General features: G+C 45.3%; 1 protein-coding gene across 3 annotated transcripts in view; it reads left to right on the top strand.

Annotated features, from left to right (window-relative positions):
* The window catches only part of KIFAP3 (kinesin associated protein 3), a 687,730-nt gene that overhangs the window by 648,595 nt on the left and 23,771 nt on the right, over positions 1-15,364 (top strand). The gene's annotated exons all lie outside the window — the stretch shown is intronic.

Here is a 15,364-nt window from a genome sequence, read left to right as displayed (position 1 = left end):
TTTTATTTTCCTAAGGGTAACAGGAGAAATTGAATCCCAAAAGTTGTTTTGCAATTTGTCCTGAGTAGGCTGATACCCCATATGTGGGGTAAAACACTGTTTGGGCACATGGCAGAGCTTGCAAGGGAAGGAGCACCCTTTGACTTTTTCAACGCAGAATTGGCTGGAATTGAGATCAGATGCCATGTTGCGTTTGGAGAGCACCTGATGTGCCCAAACAGTGAAAACCCCCCAATTCTAACTCCAACCCTAACCCCAACACACCCATAACCCTGGCCCTAACACTAGCCCTAACCCTAATTGGAAAATGGAAATAAATACATTTTTTTAATTTTATTATTTTTCCATAACTAAGGGGGTGATAACGGGGGGTTTGATTACTATTTATGGCGGGTTTTTATTTTTGGCAGCTGTCATACGCTAAAAGACGCTTTTATTGTAAAAATAGTTTTTGCATCACCACATTTTGAGAGCTATAATTTTTCCATATTTTGACCCACAGAGTCATTTGAGGCCTTATTTTTTGCGGGACGAGTTGACGTTTTTATTGGTACCATTTTTGGGCACATGACATTTTTTGATCGCTTTTTATTCCGATTTTTGGGATGCAGAATGAACAAAAACCAGCATTTCAAGAATTTCTTTTGGGGGGTGTGTTTACACCGTTCCGCCTGCGGTAAAATTGATAAGGCGGTTTTATTCTTCGGGTCAGTACGGTTACAGCGATACCTCATTTATGTCTTTTTTTATGTTTTGGCGCTTTTATGCAATGAAAACAATTTTATATAAAATAATTATTTTTGCATCGCTTTATTCTGCGAGCTATAACTTTTTTATTTTTTCGCTGATGATGCTGTATGGTGGCTCGTTTTTTGCGGGACAAGATGACGTTTTCAGCGGTACCATGGTTATTTATATGCGTCTTTTTGATCGCGCGTTAATGCACTTTTTGTTTGGCGGTATGATGATAAAGCTTTATTTTTTTATTTTGATTTTTTAAGGAGTTCGCTAAGGGGGTTAACTAATGGGACGTTTTATAGGGCGGGTCGTTATGGACGCAGCGATACCAAATATGTGTACTTTTATTGTTTTGGGTTTTTTTTATTTCCAAAAAATGAATTTATTAGGGAATTTTTTTTTTTTTTTTTATTTAGCGATTTTTTTAATAAATTATTTGTACACTTTTTTTTTTTTTACTTTGTTACAATGTCCCAGGGGGGACATAACTGTCATGAGACAGATCGCTGATCTGATACATCACAGATCGCTGTGACAGATCAGCGATCTGTCACAGGCAGTGCAGAAGGCTTCCTCGTGCCTGCACTTTGCAGGCACTGAGGAAGCCAGCTCCCTGCAGGCCCCCGCCGCCATTTTGGAATCGAGGACCTGCAGGAAAGGAGACCCCCACAGCAGCGCTGCACATTACGCTGCTGTGGGGGTCTCAGGGAAGCACGGAGTGAGCCCCCTCCCTCCCGATGCTTCCCTAAACCCCCGGTACACTGCGATCGTGTTTGATCGCAGTGTGCCAGGGGTTAACATGTCGGGGGCGGTCCGTGACCGCCTCTGACACATAGTGCCGGTGTCAGCTTTGATAATCAGCTGACACCCAGCCACGATCAGCGGCGCTTACCACGTGTGCGCTGCTGATCGCTATTACGTACTGTCCCGTCCCTGGGAATTAAGTCCCAGGGCACATGGACGGGATAGTACGTCATATGGCAGAAAGGGGTTAATGACATGTTGCAGCCAAGACTATGATACACCTGAAGATTTTCCACCAGCTCTTTATAGTTGTCTGACTTAGTGTTTCCAAGGAAATTTGTTACCACTAACTTGAATGCTACCCATGCAGCCTTTTCCTTGCCACGCAGTAAAGCATGAAACTCCTCATCTTGCAGAAGCACACGAACCTGAGGACCAATGAAGACTCCTTCCTTTATCTTTGCTTCACTCAACCTTGGAAATTTACAAATGAGATACTTGAATTCTTCTGCATTTTTGTCCATTGCCTTTACAAAGTTCTTCATGAGACCCAACTTGATATGCAATGGAGGTAACAGAATTTTCTGTGGTTCAACAAGTGCTGGATGTATAGTCCATTTCTTTTTCTTAGAAATTCCTTTCCCAATTGGAGGCACCATGCAGAAGTAGCAATTGGTAGTATGGTCAGTTGGCTCTCTCCATACCATTGGCACTGCAAAAGGCATTGATTTTCCCATTCAACCACTGTGTGAGGTGTGATGAACATTGATTACAGCATGTATGTGGAGCCCAACTCTTTTCCTGATCACCTATTTTGCAGCCAAAATACAGGTTGTAATACACCAACAAAGCTGATCCTCTAAATATGAAGCTATAGTTTCGTGGACACTACAAGAGTGTTAATCAAGCAACCAAAATGTGAGCACTTAATCTAAAAAGTAAATTAACTACATAGAAATAAGGTCACCATAAAAAGATGTTAATCAATAATGCAAAATTTATTGGAAAACTACTTACAATATATTTAATAGTAGATCATTACAATAACTGTGAGAGCTGATATTTAGTATGAGACAACATAACAGAAACAACTGGGACTACAAAATAGGAACATAGACCTAGGGGTTCAATAGAAAGATAGTGCAATATGACTGGTTTGCTAATACACAATTCTATATAGTGAAACAACCAGATCAATGAATAAAAAAAACCCAGACACCAATACTATCCTAAAAGGATTTTATAATACCAAAATATACAGCATAGCCGGATATATAGTCAGGTTAAATGGTAATATGGCTACCACAAAAAGTTTATGTAATGCAATTGGCCTATTCTCATTTAATAAGTGGTAACCTACATTATAATGGAAAAAACCCCTTTAGACCTGAAGTCATGGTGTTAGCAGGTGAAGGTAGGTGCCCCTACAGGATTCCCACTCAGCAGCCTCGACGCGCGTTTTGCCAAAAGCAGCTTCGTCAGGAGGCGTGGCTTGATGATAACATGGGTGCCTTATATAGAGACTCTCCTCCAGGCCCTGGGTACCATATCCCCGTAAAAATAGAATAAAAATAAAAACGGATAGCGCCGCTCACAGGCAGTGTACGCAACATAAGGTATTTACAAAATTCATTAGGGGCCCCGGGGGGATACATTAGGGGGTTAATTTAAAGTAGTGGACAACCCCTTTAATATGGAGAATAAAAACATCTTGCACACTACTGATGTCAGGCTTATCAGATAGTACTTGCTTGGATACACCTTCTTACCTTTGTTAAATATCAGTACCATGTCAGCCATCCTCCAACTTACAAGAATTGAAGAAGATGACATACAGCGTTCTGTCAATTACTCATCTCAACTTCCACAATATCCGTAGATGAATCCAGCCTGGGGGTTTTGTAAATATTTAATTTGCTCAGATACAGACAAATTTCTTGTGTCATTTTAGTTGTATTGCGTTGTGTACGTTGATTTCTCCATTGTTGAATGATACCTGGCAAAGCCAATTCATAGCTGAATTTGGGATTTAACTACCGTATTTACATTTGGCTATTGCTGACACTAGTAACAGCTGATTGGTGGCAGGGCTGGGTGTTGAACCTACAGTAATCCGAATTTATAACCTATACTAAGGAGATGTTATCAATATCATAGAAAAAGCCCTTAAAATCCCCAAATTTAAAAGTTATATCCCTATTCCTCTCATATTCTATTGTTTCCACATTCTACTATAGTATGTGTGCTACAGGAGGATTAAAAGAAACCTGACACTAGCAGATTGCATTTTAACCTGACCCCAGACTTCTGCAAGCAATGATCATATTAATGTTTTCTGTACAAATAGTTGTTGGTGCATAGTTATAAACTAAAAAAATGTGCCTACTTGTGTGAAAACTGTCACTCCAAGTCAATAACACTGTCCGGGCTCAAAACCCCATCATGCGCAGTGAGTCTAAGTGTATACAGTTCATCCTCACCAAGCTGAGCAGAAGTAGCTCACTCTGGACAGGCACGCAGAATAGATCTTGGTCACATGCAGTGGGGCCTGGTGTATACAGTTTATCCACACCAAGCTGAGCAGGAGGGGTACACTCTGGACAGGCATATGGGATAGAGCCTGGTCATATGCAGTGAGTCTATGTGTATACAGTTCATCCTAACCAAGCTGAACAGGAATGATGCACTCTGGAGAGGCACGAGGGATACTTCCTGGTCATACGCAGTGAGTCTAGATACGTATATACAGCTAATCCTCATGAAGCTGAGCTGGAGTGATGCACTCTGGACAGGCACGCAAGATAGAGCATCATGTGCAGTGAGTCTAGGTGTATGCAGTTCATCCTCACTAAGCAGAGCAGGAGTGGTGCACCTCTGGACAGGCACACAGGATAGATCTTAGTCATGCGCAGTGAGTCTAGGTGTATACAGTTCATCCTCACCAAGCTGAGCAGGAGTGTCACACTCTGGACAGGTAAGTGGGGATAGATCCTGGAATATGCAGTGAGTCTAGGTGTATACAGTTCATCCTGACCAAGTTGAACAAGAGTGGCGCGCTTTGGACAGGCATGTGGGAAAGATCCTGGTCATATGCAATGAGTCTAGGTGTATGCAGTTCACTCCGCCAAGCTTAGCAGGAGTGGTGCACTCTGGACTGGCACACGGGATAGATCATGGTCATATGCAGTGAGTCTAGAGTTATACAGTTCATCCTCACCAAGCTGAGCAGGAGTTGTGCACTCTGGACTGGCACGCGGGAAGAATCCTGATCATACACAGTGAGTCTAGGTTTATCCAGTTCATCCCCGCCAAGCTGAACAGGAGTGGCGCACTCTGGACAGGCAGATGTGATAGATCCTGGTCATACGCAGTGAGTCTAGGTGTATACAGTTCATCTCCACAAAGCTGAGCAGGACTAGTGCACTCTGGACTGGCACGTGGGATAGATCCTGGTCATACGCAGTGAGTCTAGGTGTTGTGAGATAGCACTCACTGAATGTGTTGGGGAACACTCCACTTAAGCAGTCCATCCGGTTTATTTAGAAACAGCTTAAACCGGATAAAATATGGTCTATTTCATTACAGCAATGAAACATATGGCGACCACCAGTCTGTTTCAATAGCAGATACAACTGTCTGCCTTTCATACAACCCATTTTGTCCGAGGTTACCTCCCAGGAGCTCCACTCCACACACTGACTTCTTGTCAGTCCTGGCTTACAGAGGAACTGCCGTACTGGGATCACTGACCCATACTCGGACTTTGCAGGCACCTGTCCTCCTACATGTGCTCTCCAGCAAACCTGTCCTCTTGCAGGACCTTCCAACACAGAGACCATGTGACCAAACCACAGTCTCATTATAACCCATGAGATACTCCTTGATAAGAGGTAGGTGGTTGGCCAGACCCACCCATCTCTCCGGCCATCCTGCAAGCCCATCCCCTTATAAACTAAACAAGGCTTGTGGAACTACAGGTCCCAGAGCAACATTCTAGGCTTTCAGCGCAGATGACCTCCGCTTCTGCAACACTTACCAGCCATTCACAATAACGCTGGTCACTGTCTCATATATTCCCCTCTGTTCAATCTTGTGGGGTTGAACACTTGTCATAAACCAGGGGCCTCGAGACAGGGCACCCATGTTGTCTTGCCCTGCCAGTTGAGAGGACCTTCACTGTCAATAAATTCCTGTCTGTGAGCAATGCACTTTGTTAGTCCTTCTCCGCCCCCAGCAGCAGGGGCGTATCTAGGGGGGGGCAGCTGGGGCAGTTGCCCCAGGCGCAGCCAGCAGGGGGGCGCAGTCGGGCCGCCTAATGCAGCGGTCCGCAGTGTCCTCCTTGGCGGCTGCGTTCTGCCGCCCCCCCGGCCTGGGAGTCGGCGGTTCTCTGTGTCAGCTGTCAAGTTGACAGCCGGCGCAGAGAAGGAGCGCGTGCTGGCTCCCAGGGTCCGGGAACAATTGTACTGGCGTCTATACAGACGCCAGTACAAATAAAGCTCTGACCGCCGGGCCAGAGCGACGTCAGCATCGTGATCAGGTCATGTGATCACGCTGCTGACGTCACTCCCCGGCGCCCAAAGCAAACGCTGGTGGCAAGTGTGCTCCTGTGGAGCTGAAGAACCACCGAAGATGGGAGATGAGGGGGAGTTAATGAGTGGAGATGGGGGGGATTTGCAGAGGGGATGGCGGTTAATGTGTGGGGGTATTTAGAGTGGGGATGGGGGTTTATGTGTGTGGGGGTTAATGAGTGGGGATGCCATGAGGTTAATGTGTGGGCGGATTTGGAGTGGAGATGGGGGTTATTTAATGTGATGGGGGTTAATGAGTGGGGATTGGGTTAATGTGTGCGGGGGTTAATGAATGGGGATGGGGGTTAATGTGTGGGGGCGTTAATGAATGGGGATGGGGGTTAATGTGTGGGGGTATTTGGAGTGGAGATGGTTATTTAATGTGTGGGGGGATTTGGAGTGGTGATGGGGTTAATGAGTGGGGATTGGGTTAATGTGTGCGGGGGTTAATGAATGGGGATGGGGGTTAATGTGTGGGGGCGTTAATGAATGGGGATGGGGGTTAATGTGTGGGGGTATTTGGAGTGGAGATGGTTATTTAATGTGTGGGGGGATTTGGAGTGGTGATGGGGTTAATGAGTGGGGATTGGGTTAATGTGTGCGGGGGTTAATGAATGGGGATGGGGGTTAATGTGTGGGGGCATTAATGAGTGGGGTTGGGGTTAATGTGTGGGGGTATTTGGAGTGGGGGTGGGGGTATTTGGAGTGCTGATGGGGGTTAATGAGTGGGGATTGGGTTAATGTGTGGGGGGATTTGGAGTGGGGATGGGGGATTATTTAATGTGTGGGGGGGATTTGGAGTGGGGATGGGGGGTACTTAATGTGTGTGGGGGATTGGGGATGGGGGGATTTAATGTGTGGGGAGATTTGAGGACACAAAATAAAGAGTATGTATGAGGAAACAGTATGGGGGATTGGTGCAGACAGTATGGGGAGCGAATGGGTTAATGTAAGTGTACACAGTATGGGGAGTCAGGGATATGTGTGAGGGGGTAAATATATGAGGAGACAGTATGGTGAACAGGTGGGATGCTAGAGGGGAATAGTGTGAGGCGACAGTATATTGCAGATATTTTTATTTAGGGGCATTATAATGACACTTCTATCTTTAAGGGCGTCGTGTGGAGATTTGCTGCAGAAGACCGGAGAAGATGGAAGTCTGCAGAGACGAGATGTGGATGAGAAAACTCATCATGGGGTCTAGAAGAAAAGGTGACTGACTGCAGAGACGACGTCATCTATAAGGTACCTGGATGTAAATGTTATTTGTGATACTGACTAATTCTCATGTTTTTATTTGTTAGGAACATTAAAGGGGTTGTCCAGGTCTGTGCTGAGTCTGCAGTCATTCTATGTGACTGCAGACTTCTGAATTCTCACAGTGCTCACTGAACGCTGTTAGGTTTCTCTCGTGCCGGTAATTTACATACATGCGGTCACATGCTGACTAGACGTGTGTGGCCTCACTCAATGAAAATGAACAGAGCGAGGCCGGGCACGTCTAGTCGGAATGTGGCCAGAAGTATATAAATCACATACTTGTGCTGACATGACTGTACATCGGCAAGGGAGAATCCTAAAAGTGTGCAGTGCATTCGTTGTGAGAATTCAGAAGCTGCAATGTCAGGACTCAGCTCTGCAGGTTCCAGCAGTCATCACATGGACACTTCACTCATATGCGATTTTCATAGGTATGGTCCTGTGACAACGAGCTTCTCTTCCTGCTTCTCTCAGTTTTTTACTGAACATTGAGAGCATTAGGAAGAGCAGCTCGCAGGTACATGGCTAAATGTGCAAGTCGCATATGTACTTGGGCGGGGGGGCGCCGAACCGAATTCTTGCCCCGGGTGCCAGAAAGCCTAGATACGCCTCTGCCCAGCAGTCAGTATGTAGGCACAATTCCCTTGCACCCATAACTACTGTCTGGCCTTGGGCTTCAGCCCTTGAGTCATAGTCTGTCCGTGTCACCAGACCCTTTTTAGTCACATCTCTCAAACACGCCCCTTTACCCGACCTCTCAATCCATGACCGCCTCCAATGGTTTGTGCTGCTGTGAGACTCACAGTCGAGCCTACTGTCTGGTCTGAGTCTGACCTATCTAGTACGCTACATGGGCTACTGCCATTTTCAGATTCTTGGCATCCTTGTCACAACCCATATACAATCTCTTGCCCACTCTTGCTACTTACACCTAAAGAACATCTCTAAAATTTGCCCTTTTCTCACCATGGAAACAACAAAAACCCTCACTGTAGCATTGATCCACTCCCGCTTGGATTGCTGCAACGCTCTATTAATTGGCCTCCCCATTACTCGACTATTCCCTCTCCAGTCCATACTTAATGCAGCAGCCAGGGTCATCTATTGGGCTAATCGGTACTCGGACACATCCTTACATTGGCTGCCCATTCATTATAGCATCCAATTCAAAGTACGTGTTCTCACCCACCAAGCTCTCCACAGTGCAGCACCCCCCTACATCTCCTCCCTCATTTCTGTCTATCGGCCTAACTGACCTTTGCGCTCTGCAAATGACTTTCGACTAACCTCTGCACTAATACGTACCTACTGAAAAAGATAAATTTCAGCTCACCTCTTGTAAGTTCGTAAGAACTATTGAAAAGCTCTGAGCGCGGACACGTCTCTGCCAGGACGTATAATGACTCCAAGAAAAGGAAGAAAGGTCCAGCTCCAGAAATTTAAAATCCAGGATTTTTATTGTATCATGTTTAAAATACATTCATGGCTGCTTGTGATCAAGTAACGGCAACAAAGTTCACCGCATGGGTATATTCTCCAGGTCTCTGTACGTGTTTCGAGCACAAATGCTCTTAGACTCAGAGTAGCTGTGGAATATCAGCTGAACCACATATAAAACTCTGTCACAGGTGATCTAATCAGAAGTGAACAATTTATACAAAAATAATAAAATCAGAAAAATAAGAGGAAAAAAAAAAGAAAAGACACAAGAACACATTAATACATAACATAATAGAAATATATATAAAAATTCAATAGTACAGCATAAATTCCTTTTTTTTTAATTTATTCTCAAAGGAACACGTGTATCAAGCATATATATCCAATGTGCCTCTCGGTTCCTTAAAGGTTTTTCTCTGTCTCCACCTCATAAATCTCTTCTAGTCCTCTCCGCTGCATGAATCTTCAAACCAGATAAATCCCTGTTATAAACAGAAGTAAAATGCTTTGACAGATAAAAACATTCCTAGTAGTAGTTTACCCAACATCATATGGGTGTTCACATGTTCTCTCCTTTAATTTACAGATGGTGGATCCTGCATACTTTAAACCGCATTTAGTACATTCAGCTATATAAACCACATAGTTTGAGTTACAATTTAAAAACTCTTTGATCTTATATACCTTACTATTAGTGGCATTAGAGAAAAATATATAAGATACACATGCAAACCTACTACAGGTCTATTGTGGATAATGCATTGGGGTATAACCCTCAAGCATGCTTGAGGGTTATACCACAATGCATTATCCACAAGCAGCCATGAATGTATTTTAAACATGATACAATAAAAATCCTGGATTTTACATTTCTGGAGCTGGACCTTTCTTCCTTTTCTTGGACTAATACGTACCTCCCACTCCCGACTCCAAGACTTCTCCCGCGCCTCGCCAATCCTCTGGAATGCTCTACCCCAAGAAATTAGGACTACCCACAATTTGCATAGTTTCAGGCGCTCCCTCAAAACACATTTGTTCAGAGCGGCCTATCACGTTCACTAATCAAAGTCATTCTATGTGTAAGTGTGCATGTGTAGCTCATTCACTATCTCCATCCATCCCTCACTCCCTCAAGATGGCTGGACCATCATTGTAAATACACCATTGTAAATACACACCTGTACTTTGTATCTCTCCCAAATCATTGTAGATTGTAAGCTCTCACGAGCAGGGTTGTCTTATTTTGCTTTAATTATTGTATTGTTAACGTTGTTACTTATGACTTGTGTTTTGAAACTGTTAAACTGTAAAGCGCTGCGGAATATGTTGGCGCTATATAAATAAAGATGATTATTATTATTATTATTTGCTGAACTATCACGACCTTTTCTTGCTAGATGTCTTTGGCTGTCAGGAATTCCATTATTTGGAGGGCCCATTCTTTTCCTTGTACTTTGGGTTGAAGGCGGCTGCCATCTTCTACCAATTTGTCAAAGCTGTCCTGTAAGGCGCAGTCTTTCAAGCCTTAACTGCTCTATCTCCCTTAGATACACCACATGATACTCCAGCAGAGTCCCCATATCTCCAAGACTCTCCATCGTACCCAGAACGAAGAATGGAGCCATACCCTTTTCTCTGGGTATCTGTTCTTCATGGTCACCTGGAATTCTTAATCTCACCACTCCAGACTTATCCACCATCTCTTGCATGGCTCAACCATTTTTTCCAATGACTTTTTCCACCATAGGAATATGCACTTGTATTAAATCTTCCTGAAGACTCTGAGCTTTCCTCATATGCTCCGACCACCTAGCAGCATCTTCATTCCTCAATCGGATCATCCACTTCGTACGCACACATCTCCAGTGCATGTCACTCAGGATAGCTGCCCTCTTTGCTGTGACATCAGTTGTGGACAGTATCCCACTTTAGTTTCCGGGGTCCAGTGCACCTTACATGCCCCCACATCCTTCTTAAATTCTTCATGTACAGACTCCCTGGCACACGCCTCAGGTCTTCAGGTATGTCTGTCAAGCATTTAAACAGAGAAGTCTCATTCTCTCCTGCTGTCTTAAGACAACCATCTTGTTCAGCTCTCCGGTCTTTCTCTGAAAGTTACCTGCTTCCACATGTTTGGCCAGGATAGACACCTGCCACTCCATCTCCTCCAAGGCTGCCTTAATAGCTGGCACTTTGCCAGACGACCTCCGAGCTTAGACACCTTTTTCTCCAGGTCACCTATTCTGCTTTCAGCTGCTTGTCTCTGGAGTTCTTCTTGCTTCCATTGATCCACAATGGTCTCCTAGACCAACTTCATCACCTTAATTAGATTTTCACTGGGTTTGACTGGACCCCCTTCTTCCTGACCCTTTCAAGTTCTTTCTGCTTTACCACCCTCAGAATCAGTTGAGCTTGCATCCCCTGATGAGTCATCTGGTACCAAGGTCACCTCTTCAGCAGCTTCCACCACCTCTGTGCCTTTGGCCTCCTCTTGGGCTCTACAGTGACAACTTTGACCCCATCTTGAGGCCCTGCCATGGCACCCTTAGCTACCTCCCGAATCTCTGGAACTTCAGAGTACTCCAGCTCCTCAGCATCAGATTCTCTGGAGCCTTCACCATATTTAGCCATCCCTTTTCTGTCTCAGCAGGTGTGGGTCTATTACACGTCTGTTCTCCGTGACCTTCGTGGATTCTCGCTCCACCAGCGCTCTCCAGGATTCCTTCTCTTAAAGTGCTCCCTACCGACCGATGATCAGACTCCAACCTAGCGGTTCTTATGGGCAACATGAATTCATCCGCCTTCCTTGTACAGCCTGGAAGAAAATCCACATCTTGAACAAAAGCACAAGACGTTGCCTTTTCTTTATTCACATATTCAAAGGGGGCAATTTGTTCAACCTCTTTACGTCTCTGGCGACGGGAGGACTTGCCCTCCTTACTCAGATCCCCATCACCGCACTGTCTCTCCACTCTCAGAGAGAAACAGCCCATATTGGGGTCACTGTCACCCAACCTTGTGTCAGACCCCTTCTTTTTGAGCTACCTCGCTTCTAACAGTCATAGTGTCTTGTATTGCTTCCACCGCCATGTCGCTAAGTTGAGCCTGTCCACCATTTTCCTTGGTCATACCTAATTTAGGACTGACAACTCTAGGGGGCGCATTCTCCTCATTATTCCCTCTCATACACATTAATTCTACAAACACTTCTTCCTTTATCCACCAGTCCCACAGAGCTTCCAAGTCCCGACCTATTACCATAGTCCAATACAACACCCACCTTGTGGTACGTGGAAACCTCAGCCGCAACAATGTAAAGGGAGGCTATCAAAAGTCCTTTAATGTCCTCACATATGCCACTTACTTTCGTCTTTGTCCCAGGCAACATAGAGCGTTCAGGAGGGGCCCTTAGTAAGGACACTCCACTTCTCGGGTCTCAGTCCCATCACACGCTCACCAGCCAGTCGAGACGCCTCATTGGCCAAGCAATCCACACTATAAAATAGACCTGCCCCTGTTGCCTTTGGACACTCCGCCCCCTTTTTGGACTCCACCCCCTTTAGGGAAACCATCCCTGTTGGGTCACTGCCCCCTTTTGTGACTCCACCCTGTTTGGGGGCAACACCCCTTTTGGGACTCCACCCCCTTTTGGGCAACCACCCCTTTTTGGGTCATCATCCCTTTTGGGACTCCTCCCTTTTAGGGACACTGCCCCTCTCTGGTGTACACCCTGTAGACTCCCCAGGCACAGTTCACTGATATCTCCCTGGGCTTGCACTGGTCGTTTAAGAGTTTGTACCACCTGGTCCACCAATGTCCTTTTGTGACACCCAACCAGCTCCTGCTGGTGCCGCCACAGCTCCTGCTGCAGCCGCCGGCTCTCTACAGAACTTCGTGGACACACTGATCCACCACAAGCTGTCTCCAAAAAAAAATTTTGTGGACCCGCCAATCCACCACAAACCACTTCAATCTTCATGTACCCGCTGATCCACCTCAAACCGCTGCTGCAATCCCCACATATGCTTCCTGGACCGTTGCCCGCAGTCTAGCACCATATGTGAGATAGCACTCACTGAATGTGTTGGGAACACTCACTTGGAAGCAGGATTAAGGCACACAGGAACAATTTTCCACTTAAACAGTCCATCCGGTTTATTTAGACACGGCATAAAGCAGATAAAGTATGGTCTATTTCATTACAGCAGCGCAACATGTGGCGACGACCAGTCTTTCCAATAGCAGATACACCTGTCTCCCTTTCATACAACCCCCTTGTTCGAGGTTACCTTCCAGGGGCTCCACTCCACATGCTGACTTCTTGTCAGCCCTGGCTTACAGGGGAACTGCCTTAATGGGATCACTTGACCTGTACTCGGACTTGCTTGACAAGCTCCAGCCTGTCAGTTCCAGACCCTCAGAAGTATGGTAGCTTTCTCCATCTTAAGGGGGTTTTACACTAAGCGATATCGCTAGCAATATCGCTAAAACGTCACTGGTTTTGTGACGTTATAGCGATATTGCTAGCGATATCGCTATGTGTGATACTTACCAGCGACCGGCTCCCCCGCTGTCCATCGCTGATCGCGCGAGAATGTCCGGCTCCATTTCTCGTCGGGCGCTTCCTGCTGAGACTTCCTGCTGTGACGACGAGCGACGCTGGAGGCGGGCGGGAGGACGCAGGATCGCTGTGTGTGAATGGTAAGTATCGTGCGCTGCGTCGCTGCTGAATCGCTGTGAGGTCTTTCTGTATGAAAGCTCACTAGCGATCATTTAGTGATGCACCAGTGATCCTGACCGGGTGGGATCGCTGGTCGGATCGCTGGTGCATCGCTAAATGTAAAAGGGCCTTTAGATAGCCATCACGGACTCTGCAGGCACATGTCCTCCTAGATGTGCTCTCCAGGAAACCTCTTGTGGGACTTTCCAACACAGAGACCATGTGACCAAACCACAGTCATTATAATCTATGAGACACACCCCTTGATGAGAGGTAGGTGGTTGACCAGACCCACCCAGCTCTCCGGCCAACCTGCAAGCCCAGACCCTTATAAACTAAACAAGGCTCGTGGAACTACAGGTCCAAAAGCAACATTCCAGGCTTACAGCGCAGAGGACCTCCGCTTCTGCAACACATAACGGTCATTTACAATAATGCCGGTCATGGTCTCACAGTGTATACAGTTCATCCTCACCAAGCTGAGAAGGAGTGACACACTCTAGACAGGCACATGGGATAGATCCTAGACATACATAATGAGTCTACATGTACAGTTCTTGCAAAAATTAAGTGACCACTTTCAAATGTTCAGTTTGTCTGATTTTTCTCTTTATAGGTATATTTTTGAGTAAAATGAAAATTGTTCTTTTAGTCTATAAACTTCTTACAACATGTCTCCGAATTTCCAAGCAATAAAATTTTGTATTTTTTTTCTGACAAAGAAAAATGGTCAAAATAATAAAAAAAAACAGTGCTTTCAGACCTCAAATAATGCAAGGAAAATAAGTTCACAATCATTTAGAAACAACAATACTAAAGTTTTAACTCCGGAAGACTTCTGAAATCAATATTTTATGGAATAACCATGCTTTTTAAAAACAGCTTTCATGCGTCTTAGCATGCTTTCCACCAGTCTTTCACACTACTTTTGGTGCAAAAATGTAAGCAGTTCTTCTTTGTTTGATGGCTTCTGACTATCCTTCATCCTCTTGATTAGATTCCAGAGGTTTTCAATGGGGTTCAGGTCTGGAGAATGGGCTGCCCATGACAGGGTTTTGATGTGGTGGTCTCTTAATTTTTGCCATAGCTGTATACAGTTTATCCATACAAAGTTGAGCAGGAGTGGTGCACTCTGGACAGGCTCGCAGGATAGATCCTGATCATATACAGTGAGTCTTGGTGTATACAGTTCATCTCCCCTGAGCTGAGCAGGAGTGGCGCACCCTGGACAGGCACGCGGGATAGATCCTGGTCATACGCAGTGAGTTTGGTGAGGCGTTTTCAGTGCAGACCCTTAAAGAGCAAGTACAGGATTTCAGAAACATCTGCTCTGATGTCACCATAGAGCAATTAATTAAAAGGGAATGTGCGTGTGTGACTTGGCCTCCATTTCAGACTCCATCTTCTATGTATATTTAAAAATGAGTGTATGTATGTATGTTTGTGTGTGTGTATCAAGCCACGCCCACTCCACATAGCCACACTCACTCCACACGCAAAGCCCGGTATAATAAATATCTAATCTCTATATATAAAACTGAATGTGTGTGTGTATCATCAACCAATAATGAAGCATCTTTCATTTCACCAGAGCTGTTCAAAAGAAGCTGAGCTGTGATTGGTTGCTATGAGCAACAATTTTCCTTGCAACCAATCACTAAGCATCTCTCATTTTACCAGAGCTGGTTAAAAGAAGCTGAGCTTTGATTGGTTGCTATGAGCAAGTTTTCCCCACTTGACAACACCTCAGCAAACACTGACATGGTGGGAGAAATATAGCATCCCTGGGAACATAAGCTCACAGCCATTGTCTGCCCCCCAGAAAGGAGCAGAGAGCACATGACAGAAATGAATCCCCCCTGCTTCCCATATACCCATCACACATCCTCCATCC

This window comes from Dendrobates tinctorius, unplaced genomic scaffold, assembly GCF_039654945.1.
Source record: "Dendrobates tinctorius isolate UK_male_01 unplaced genomic scaffold, ASM3965494v1 ptg000012l, whole genome shotgun sequence".
Taxonomy (NCBI): domain Eukaryota; kingdom Metazoa; phylum Chordata; class Amphibia; order Anura; family Dendrobatidae; genus Dendrobates; species Dendrobates tinctorius.
The sequence above is the reverse complement of the archived record's forward strand: the minus strand, read 5'-3'. Positions and strand labels throughout refer to the sequence as shown.